This window comes from Bufo bufo, chromosome 5 (genome assembly GCF_905171765.1).
Source record: "Bufo bufo chromosome 5, aBufBuf1.1, whole genome shotgun sequence".
Lineage (NCBI taxonomy): Eukaryota > Metazoa > Chordata > Amphibia > Anura > Bufonidae > Bufo > Bufo bufo.
Window position 1 is genome coordinate 125,695,653 of NC_053393.1, and position 11,702 is coordinate 125,707,354.

At 46.0% G+C, this 11,702-nt stretch overlaps 1 pseudogene; it reads right to left on the bottom strand.

Moving 5' to 3' along the window:
- Positions 1–10,989: 10,989 nt before the first annotated feature.
- On the bottom strand, positions 10,990–11,169 carry LOC121002952 (annotated as a pseudogene).
- Positions 11,170–11,702: the final 533 nt, after the last annotated feature.

An 11,702-nucleotide genomic window follows, 5' to 3' on the forward strand; every position in this document is an offset into this window, starting at 1 on the left:
GGCCTGTCTCCTGGTAGCGCCTCCATGCTCTGGACACTACGCTGACAGACACAGCAAACCTTCTTGCCACAGCTCGCATTGATGTGCCATCCTGGATAAGCTGCACTACCTGAGCCACTTGTGTGGGTTGTAGACTCCGTCTCATGCTACCACTAGAGTGAAAGCATCGCCAGCATTCAAAAGTGACTCAAACATCAGCCAGGAAGCATAGGAACTGAGAAGTGGTCTGTGTTCACCACCTGCAGAACCAATCCTTTATTGGGAGTGTCTTGCTAATTGTCTATAATTTCCACCTGTTGTCTATCCCATTTGCACAACAGCATGTGAAATTGATTGTCACTCAGTGTTGCTTCCTAGGTGGACAGTTTGATTTCACAGAAGTGTGATTGACTTGGAGTTCCATTGTGTTGTTTAAGTGTTCCCTTTATTTTTTTGAGCAGTGTATATTTGCACCGTATTAAGCAGGAAAAAAGAAAATGAGGGAATGAGATTTCTCAATGGTTGATACTACCAGATTGCCAGGACGGTTGCTCAGAGACTACATTCAATACTACATGACCGTTTGAAATTAGCATGCAATTTTCTGTCCTCCTCCCTTAATCTCTAATTAAAATATAGAGAAGGGGGCTTAGGATATACCGCTAAGAGCTCATTTTGCACCCAGCCATCGGCAGAGATTGTGGCTTGGGCGGCCCCCTGGGCATCGGCCGACCAGGAAATTTCCCTGTAAGGTCTATGGCCAAACCACTTCTGATCTTTAGATACTGTCTTAAGAGACAGCTGATAAAGAGACCCAGGTAGCTTCAAAAGCTTGCAATTTTGTCATCATCTTAAAAGTTATCAACCACTGCATTGACATTCAGAGTTCAGACCCTTTACTCAATACTTCGTTGAAGCACCTCTGGAAGAGATTACAGCCTCCAGTCTTCTTGGGTATGATGCCACAAGGTTTGCACTTTGCATAACTGGATTTGGGGATTTTCTGCCATTCTTCTCTGCATATCCTCTCAAGTCCTGTCATGTTGAATGGCAACCATCAGTGGAGAGATATTTTCAGGTCTCTCTGGAGATTTTCTATTGGGTTCAAGTCAGGGCACTGGTTGGGCCACTCAATGACATCCCAGAGTTGCCCCTAAGCCACTCCTGTGTTGCCTTGGCTGTGTGCTTATGGTCACAGTCTTGTTACAGGGTGAACCTTCAGCCCAGTCTGAGAAACAGAGCCCTCTGGATCAGGTTTTCATAAAAAATATCTCTATACTTTGCTACATTCAGCTTTTTCTCAACCCTGACCAGTCTACCTGTCCCAGCCAATGAAAAACACCAACACAGCATGATGCTGCCAACACTATGCTTCACTGCAGGGATGGTATTGGGTAGGTGGTGAGCAGTGCCTGGTTTCCAACAGACATGATGCTTAGAATTGAGGCCAAAAAGTTCAATCTTGGTTTCATCAGACCAAAGAATATTGTTTCTCACAGTGTTAGAGTCCTTTAGTTGCTATTTTGCAAATTTTCATCTGTCTTTTGCTGAGGAGAGGCTTCTTTCTGGTGAATCTGCTATAAAGCCTAGATAGGTGGAGTGCTGCAGTGATTGTGACCATATGGACGATTCTGCCATCTGCACACAAGAGCTTTAGTGCTCGGCCAAATTGACCATTGAGTTCTTGGTCATCTCTCTTACAAAGTCTCTTGTCAACTGATTAACTACAGTTAGGTCTATATATATTTGGACAGAGACAACATTTTTAAAATTTTTGTTCTGTACATTACCACAATGGATTGGCACAATTCAGAGGCGGTTAAAGTTCAGAATTTCAGCTTTAATTCAGTGGCTTGCACAAAATGATTGCATAAAAATGTGAGGAACTAAATCATTTTTTAAACTCAATACCTTTCAGGTGCTCGAAAGTAATTGGACAAATTAAATGATTGTAAATAAAATTTTAATTTCTAATACTTGGTTGAAAACCCTTTGTTAGCAATGACTGCCTGAAGTCTTGAACTCATGGACATCACCAGACGCTGTGTTTCCTCCTTTTTAAAGCTCTGCCAGGCCTTTACTGCAGTGGTATTCAGTTGCTGTTTGTTTGTGGGCCTTTCTGTCATGCTCTATTCAGATCATGTGACTGATTTGGCCATTCAAGAATATTCCACTTCTTTGCTTTAATAAACTCCTGGGTTGGTTTGGCTTTATGTTTTGGGTCATTTTCCATCTGTATTATGAAACACTGGCCAATCAGTTTGGCTACATTTGGCTGGATTTGAGCACACAGTTTGTCTCTGAAAACCCCAGAATTAATCTGGCTGCTTCTGTCATGTGTCACATCATCAATAAACACTAGGGACCCAGTGTCACTGGCAGCCATGCATGCCCAAGTAATGATGGACGAACATCGGCCGGGACGGTTCGCGAATGCAATCGCGCGAACACGACCAAATGGTCACGAACCTCAAGTTCGCGGCGGGCCCCATTCACTTTAATGGCAGACAAACCTGAAAAACCTTCAGCTCATATTTGCAGCCACCAAATACTTAGTAGAAGTGCACAAATAGTCCCACAACATGGACAGTGACATACTAGAGGGGGATCAATGACAAAAATTCCAACAAAAAATATGTGTCTTAATCAGGGGACATTTTTATGCGTCTTAAAGGGAAATCCTCTGAAATGTGCCCTGTCGGAGCCTTGAAAAATTGTATTTTAGGCCACGGGAGTAGGGCCTTAAAAATTAGTCATTCACCTGACATAAAAGAAATTCTGATTATGTGTCTCGAGGTACATTATGCAGTCAATAGATAAATTTTTTACTGTAGGCCACTGGACTGCAGGCCCCAAAAATTAGGCATTCACCAGACAGAAAAGATCAAGTGATTATGTGGCCAGAGGTATATTACATGGTTAATGGATATCAATTTTACTGCAGGCCAGTACAAATACAGGTCAAATACATATGTTTAAAAGAACTAAAAAAATAAAATTGGATTAAAAACATGGCTAACGAAATCCCCCCTCTTGAAAAAAACCCTAATGATAATAGTTCAAATTCGATAACACGTGGTCGTCACTGGTGTTGAATTCCTCCGAGGCCCCAACTATTAGGTATTCATAGTACAGAAAAAAACAAGTAAGTTATTGGATATCAATTTTACAGCAGCAAAACCGCAAACAAATGCTGCACTAGCCAAATGCACTATATAGAAGGTATATTATTGGTATATAACACCCCTGCCTCAATCACTTTTTTTGTGGGGCAACTGATATATCACACCAGTTGAAATTATTTGTTCCAATGTCGTTTGTTCCTATCTGTAGCTGAGGTAACGCATCACCCCCTGCTGCGCTGAACGTCCATTCGGACAGGACACTGGACGAGGGGCAAGCCAAGAGTTCCATGACAAATTGTGCCAGCTCTGGTTACAGGTCAAGCCTGCACACCCAGTAGTCCAGGGGTTCCTCACTTCTCAGAGCCTCCACATCGGCTGTTAACCTGACTTAGTCGGACACCTGTCGGTCTAGGTGTTCCCTGAGGCTGGATCCGGAGGACGACTGTCGATGGGTTGGCTGCAAGAATGATCTCATTTCCGAAGGGTACCAACACATCTTCAAACCGCCCTCTTCTTGCATGCGTGTTAGGATTGGTACCCGCAACAGTTTCTCTGTGAGTGGAAATTCCTTTGCCAGCACCTGCAAAAGCAGAATGCAGCACTTCTCGAAGCAAGGCCTGGAAGTGCTGCATTCTGACAGCTTTCTGTGATGCTGGTAACATGTCTGCCATTTTGTGTTTGTACCGGAGGTCTAAGTACGTTGCCACCCAGTACTGGTCCTTACCGCATGAAGGCCCCCATTCGCACTAAATTGGAAGCGGTGGAGTGCCCTGGCTCCTGCTCATCGTCCAGAATAATGTAGTCCTCGGTCTCCTCCCCCCCAGCCACGGACAACATCAGGGATCCCAGAAAAGTTTAAAGCATGCTCTTCTTGCTCCTCCTTCGCCCCGGCACCATCCTCCTCTGACTCCTCTTCAGACTCCTGTTGACTTGTCTCAGATGGAGTAGCCCCCCTGGGAATTCATCCAGCATTGCGACTACCTCATCTTCCTGCTCCTGCTCCTCGATGGCTTGATCAATAGAGATGTCCCGAACTATTCGCCGGCGAACATAGCTTGTTCGCGTTCGCCGCGGCGGGCGAACATATGCGATATTCGGTCCGCCCCCTATTCGTCATCATTGTGTAAACTTTGACCCTGTACCTCACAGTCAGCAGACACATTCCAGCCAATCAGCATCATACCATCCCTCCCAGACCCTCCCACCTCCTGGACAGCATCCATTTTAGATTCATTCGGAAGCTGCATTCTTAGTGAGAGGAGGGACAGTGTAGCTGCTGCTGATTTAATAGGAAAATCGATAGCTAGGCTAGTGTATTCAGTGTCCACTACAGTCCTGAAAGACTCATCTGATCTCTGCTGTAAGGACAGCACCCCAAAAAGCCCTTTTTTGGGGCTAGAAGCACGTGTTTGTATGTTTAAGGCCCTGCTGCAAGTGCATAGTGTCACCAGCGCAACTCATAACTGGTGTAACAGTAGATTACATATAAAGAAAAACAACAATTTTGACTGTGAATAAATAGCAGTCAGTTGCCTACACATGTTTGTTTGTTTAAGGCCCTGCTGAAAGTGCATAGTGTCACCAGCGCAACTCATAACTGGTGTAACAGTAGATTACATATAAAGAAAAACAACAATTTTGACTGTGAATAAATAGCAGTCAGTTGCCTACACATGTTTGTTTGTTTAAGGCCCTGCTGCAAGTGCATAGTGTCACCAGCGCAACTCATATCTGGTGTCACAGTAGATTATATAAAAAAAAATAATAATGATTTTGACTGTGAATAAATAGCAGTCAGTTGCCTGCACGTGTTTGTGTGTTTAAGGCCCTGCTGCAAGTGCATAGTGTCACCAGCGCAACTCATATCTGGTGTAACAATAAATTACATATAAAGAAAAACAACAATTTTGACTGTGAATAAATAGCAGTCAATTGTCTGCACGTGTTTGTGTGTTTAAGGCCCTGCTGCAAGTGCATAGTGTCAGTGTCACCAGCGCAACTCATATCTGGTGTAACAGTAGATTACATATAAAGAAAAACAACAATTTTGACTGTGAATAAATAGCAGTCAGTTGCCTGCACGTGTTTGTGTGTTTAAGGCCCTGCTGCAACTGCATAGTGTCACCATCGCAACTCATATCTGGTGTAACAGTAGATTACATATAAAGAAAAACAAAAATTTTGACTGTGAATAAATAGCAGTCAGTTGCACACATTTATGTGTGTGTTTAAGGCCCTGCAAGTGCATAGTGTCACCAGCGCAACTCAAATCTAGTGTCACAGTAGATTACAATAAAAAAAATAATAATATTTTGACTGTGAATAAATAGCAGTCAGTTTCCTGCACGTGAGTGTGTGTGTGTGTGTGTTTAAGGCCCTGCAAGTGCATAGTGTCACCAGCGCAACTCATATCTGGTGTAACAGTAGATTACATATAAAGAAAAACAACAATTTTGACTGTGAATAAATAGCAGTCAGTTGCCTGCACGTGTTTGTGTGTTTAAGGCCCTGCTGCAAGTGCATAATGTCAGTGTCACCAGCGCAACTCATATCTGGTGTAACAGTAGATTACATATAAAGAAAAACAACAATTTTGACTGTGAATAAATAGCAGTCAGTTGCACACATTTATGTGTGTGTTTAAGGCCCTGCAAGTGCATAGTGTCACCAGCGCAACTCAAATCTAGTGTCACAGTAGATTACAATAAAAAAAATAATAATATTTTGACTGTGAATAAATAGCAGTCAGTTTCCTGCACGTGAGTGTGTGTGTGTGTGTGTTTAAGGCCCTGCAAGTGCATAGTGTCACCAGCGCAACTCATATCTGGTGTAACAGTAGATTACATATAAAGAAAAACAACAATTTTGACTGTGAATAAATAGCAGTCAGTTGCCTGCACGTGTTTGTGTGTTTAAGGCCCTGCTGCAAGTGCATAGTGTCAGTGTCACCAGCGCAACTCATATCTGGTGTAACAGTAGATTACATATAAAGAAAAACAATAATTTTGACTTTGAATAAATAGCAGTCAGTTGCCTGCACGTGTTTGTGTGTTTAAGGCCCTGCTGCAAGTGTATAGTGTCACCAGCGCAACTCGTATCTGGTGTAACAGTAGATTACATATAAAGAAAAACAACTATTTTGACTGTAAATAAATAGCAGTCAGTTGCCTGCACGTGTTTGTGTGTTTAAAGCCCTGCTGCAAGTGCATAGTGTCACCAGCGCAACTCATATCTGGTGTAACAGTAGATTACATATAAAGAAAAACAACAATTTTGACTGTGAATAAATAGCAGTCAGTTGCCTGCACGTGTTTGTATGTTTAAGGCCCTGCTGCAAGTGAATAGTGTCACCAGCGCAACTTATAACTGGTGTAACAGTAGATTACATATAAAGAAAAACAACAATTTTGACTGTGAATAAATAGCAGTCAGTTGCCTGCACTTGTTTGTTTGTTTAAGGCCCTGCTGCAAGTGCATAGTGTCACCAGCGCAACTCATATCTGGTGTCACAGTAGATTACATTTAAAAAAAAATAAAAAATTTGACTGTGAATAAATAGCAGTCAGTTGCCTGCACGTGTGTGTGTGTGTTTAAGGCCCTGCAAGTGCATAGTGTTACCAGCGCAACTCATATCTGGTGTTACAGTAGCTTGCACGCATAGTACAACTAAACTAATCTAAAAAAAATGACAGGCAGAGGCAGGCCACCCCGCAGGGGCCGTCGTGGTTGTGGTGCTTTGATTCCCTTTGGCCCTAGAATAATGCCCAGTGTTCAGAGGCCACGTACCCTGAACTCGAAAAGTTCTGAGGACATAGTTGACTGGCTAACACAGGACACCCAATCTTCTACAGCTTCCGCTCGGAACCTTGACGCACCATCCTCCCCCAGCTCAGTTTCGGGCACCTCTCAAGTTACCACTCGCCCGCCTGCCGCCACCACCAACACTAGCACCACAGCTGCTTCACTTGATCTGTCAGAGGAGTTATTTACACATCAGTTGGAAGAAATGAGTGATGCGCAACCATTATTGCCAGAAGATGTAGATAACAGGGATATGTCTCAGTCAGGCAGCATTACACACATGGACGTACGGTGTGATGATGATGATGTTGTACCCGCTGCTGCTTCCTTTGCTGAGTTGTCAGATGCAAGTGAAGTGGTTGATGATGACGATGTGTTCGTGGATGTCACGTGGGTGCCCGCTCGAAGAGAAGAAGAACAGGGGGAAAATTCAGATGGGGAGACAGAGAGGAGGAGGAGACGAGTTGGAAGCAGGGGGAGGTCGTCGCAAGGAGCTAGTGGCACAGTCAGACAGCATGTATCGGCACCCGGGGTCAGCCAGACAGCACGCCAATCAACGCATGCTGTTACCACCACCAGAATGCCATCATTGCAGAGCTCAGCAGTGTGGCATTTTTTTTGTGTGTCTGCCTCTGACAACAGCGATGCCATTTGCAACCTGTGCCAAAAGAAACTGAGTCGTGGGAAGTCCAACACCCACCTAGGTACAACTGCTTTGCGAAGGCACATGATCGCACATCACAAACGCCTATGGGATCAACACATGAGTACAAGCAGCACACAAACTCAAAGCCGCCATCCTCCTCCTGGTCCAGCATCTTCAGCCACGTCAACCTCTGCTGTCCTCCTTGCCCCCTCTCAACCATCCGCCACTCCGTCTCTCGCCTTGAGCAGTTCCTGCTCATCTGCCCACAGTCAGGTGTCTGTCAAGGACATGTTTGAGCGTAAGAAGCTAATGTCACAAAGTCACCCCCTTGCCCGGCGTCTGACAGCTGGCTTGTCTGAACTCTTTGCCCGCCAGCTTTTACAATACAAGCTGGTGGAGTCTGAGGCCTTCAAAAAATTTGTAGCTATTGGGACACCGCAGTGGAAGGTACCCGGCTGAAATTTCTTTGCACAAAAGGCAATCCCCAACCTGTACTCGATTGTGCAAAAGGAAGTAATGGCATGTCTGGCACACAGTGTTGGGGCAAGGGTCCATCTGACCACTGATACCTGGTCTGCAAAGCACGGTCAGGGCAGGTATATCACCTACACTGCGCATTTGGTAAACCTGCTGACGGCTGCCAAGCATGGAATGCGTGGCTCTGCCGAGGAGTTGGTGACACCGCCACGACTTGCAGGCAGGCCTGCTGGCACCTCCTCTACTCCTCCTACTCCGTCCTCTTCCATAACCTCCTCGTCTGAGTCCTCTTCTGCTGCTGCGTCTTGCTCCACATCAACGGCACCCCCCCAGCTCCCCAGGGGCTATTCCACATCCCGGATACGACAGTGTCACGCCGTCTTGGGGTTGACTTGCCTGAAAGCAGAGAGTCACACCGGACCAGCACTCCTGTCCGCCCTGAACGCACAGGTGGATTAGTGGCTGACTCTGCACCAACTGGAGATCGGCAAAGTGGTGTGTGACAACGGAAGCAATTTGTTGGCACATGTGTTGAATCTGATTGTACAACGCTTTGTGCATAAGTACCCAGGCTTACAGGACATCCTCAAGCAGGCCAGGAAGGTGTGTGGCCATTTCAGGCGTTCCTACACGGCCATGGCGCACTTTTCAGATATCGAGCGGCGAAACAACATGCCAGTAAGACGCTTGAGTTGCGACAGCCCGACACGTTGGAAATCAACCCTCCTAATGTTCGACCGCCTGCTCCAACAAGAAAAAGCCGTCAACGAGTATTTGTATGACCGGGGTGCTAGGACAGCCTCTGCGGAGCTGGGAATTTTTTTGCCACGTTACTGGACGCTCATGCGCAATGCCTGTAGGCTCATGCGTCCTTTTGAGGAGGTGACAAACCTAGTCAGTCGCACCGAATGCACCATCAGCGACATCATCCCATTTGTTTTATTCCTGGAGCGTGCCCTGCGAAGAGTGCTGGATCAGGCTGTAGATGAGCGTGAAGAGGAAGAGGACGAGTTGTGGTCACCATCACCACCAGAAACAGCCTTATCAGCATCGCTTGCTGGACCTGCGGCAACGCTGGAAGAGGAGTGTGAGGAAGAGGAGTCAGAGGAGGAATGTGGCTTTGAGGAGGAGGAGGAAGACCAACCACAGCAGGCATCCCAGGGTGCTTGTTGTCACCTATCTGGTACCCGTGGTGTTGTACGTGGCTGGGGGGAAGAACAGACTTTCAGTGAGATCACTGAGAACGAGGAATGGGACATGAGTAGCTCGGCATCCAACCTTGTGCAAATGGGGTCTTTCATGCTGTCGTGCCTGTTGAGGGACCCTCGTTTAAAAAGGCTGAAGGAGAACGACCTGAACTAGGTGGCTATGCTACTAGACCCCCGGTATAAGCAGAAAGTGCCTGAAATGTTACCGAATTACCGCAAGTCGGAAAGGATGCAGCAGTTCCAAAATAAATTAAAAAGTATGCTTTACACAGTGTATAAGGGTGATGTCACAGCACAACGGGAATCTAACAGGGGAAGAGGTGAAAGTAATCCTCCTACCACGACCACGCCGGCAAGGACAGGACGCTTTACAGACGTGATGTTGATGGAGGACATGCAGAGCTTTTAAGTCCTACGCATCGCCACAGCCCTTCGGGGTCCACCCTCAGAGAACGACTCGACCGACAGGTAGCAGACTACCTCGCCTTAACTGCAGATATCGACACTCTGAGGAGCGATGAACCCCTTGACTACTGGGTGTTCAGGCTTGACCTGTGGCCTGAGCTATCCCAATTTGCGATAGAACTTCTGGCCTGCCCCGCTTCAAGTGTCCTGTCAGAAAGGACCTTCAGTGCAGCAGGAGGTATTGTCACTGAGAAGAGAAGTCGCCTAGGTCAAAAAAGTCTAGATTACCTCACCTTTATTAAGATGAATGAGGCATGGATCCCGAAGGGACTTACGGTGGGCGATACATTTGACTAATAAAGGCCTGGTGATGAGATGAGCTGCCTTGGGCTAAAAATGGTCCACACGCTGCTGTATTTTATCTCTGCATGCCGGATGACTTGGTGACTTATCTGCCACCAACTAGGGTTCAAGCAAAAATGTTTTAGTGCACTTTCTGCCTGGAAAACATAAATTTTTCTGGCCGCTGCTACAATACTAAATTTTTCAGGCATGTGTACATGCCTAATTTTTCTGGCCTCTGGTGCTGCACTGTGGCTGCAAAAACAAAACAAAAAAAAAGGCACATACATGTGTCAATTCCCCTTCGTGATCGTTACCTTGTTGTGGTGAAGGGGCTTGTGTATCACAATGAAGCGACCACATCTATGAGTGTGTTGGCAATGGCAATGTTGGCACACCCCAGATGATAAGGTCGTTGCTTCATTTGAACAGACCAAAAGCGATCGGCTGGATAATTTTGCATAGAAAAAACATAAATTTTCTTTGTGATCATCTAAGGTGATCATTAAAGCCTACTAGGCCAACAATGGGCCCACACTGCAGAATCATTGTTTTCTGGGTCACTTAACTGTCACTGAACTACCTCAGTCAGCACGACCATAGACTTTGAAAAAAAAACATTGCCTGCAATCTCCCAAACGTGCGCACGAGCACAGTCATCACTACACCAAGATTGACGCATAGAGGAATAAAATTTATGTCATGAGTGTGTCAACTATTGACAACTCTTTGCGGTTGTCTAAAATCTATTCCATACACGTCCCCTGATAGGGGACGTAACAGGGATTAAACTGATAGGAATAGTACTACTTAACACACCACTCATATCTGGTGGCACAGTACATTACACGGCGCACGCGCAGTGCCCCAAATTGGAAGTAGGAGGACCGACCAAGCATCTTTTTCCATCTCCCGGTTCCTAAAATCTATTCCATACACGTCCCCTGATAGGGGACATAACAGGGATTAAACTGATAGGAATAGTACACACCACTCATATCTGGTGGCACAGTACATTGCAAGGCGTACGCGCAGTGCCCCAAATTGGAAGTAAGAGGACCGACCAAGCATCTTTTTCCATCTCCCGGTTCCTAAAATCTATTCTATACACCGGCCCCTGATAGGGGACAAAACAGAGATTAAACTGTTAAGAACAGATTTTTTTTTATTTAAAAAAAAAAGAGGACACCTCTGCGGAGCTGGGTATTTTTTGGGCGCGTTACTGTAAGCTCATGCACAATGGCTGTAGGCTCATGCGTCCTTTTGCGGAGGTGACAAACCTGGTCAGTCAAACCCAAGGCAACATCATCGACCTCATCCCATATGCGTTTTTTCTGAAGCGTGCCCTGTGAAGAGTGCTGGATTAGGCCGTAGATGAGCATGAAGAGGAAGAGTTGTGGTCACCATCACCACCAGAAGCAGCCTTGTCGTCGTCGATTGCTGGACCGGCGGCAACGCAGAGAGAGGAGTCTGAAGAAGAGGAGTCAGAGGAGGAAGGTGGCTTTGAGGAGGTGGAAGACCAACCACAGCAGGCGTCCCAGGGGGCTTGTTGTCACCTTTCAGGGACCCTTGGTGTTGTACGTGGCTGGGTGGAGGAAGAGACCTTCAATGACGTCAGTGAGGACAAGGAACGGGACATGACTAGCTTGGTATCCAACCTTGTGCAAATGGGGAGTTTGCGGTTGTGCAAATGGACTGTTTGCAGTTGTTTGCAGTGCG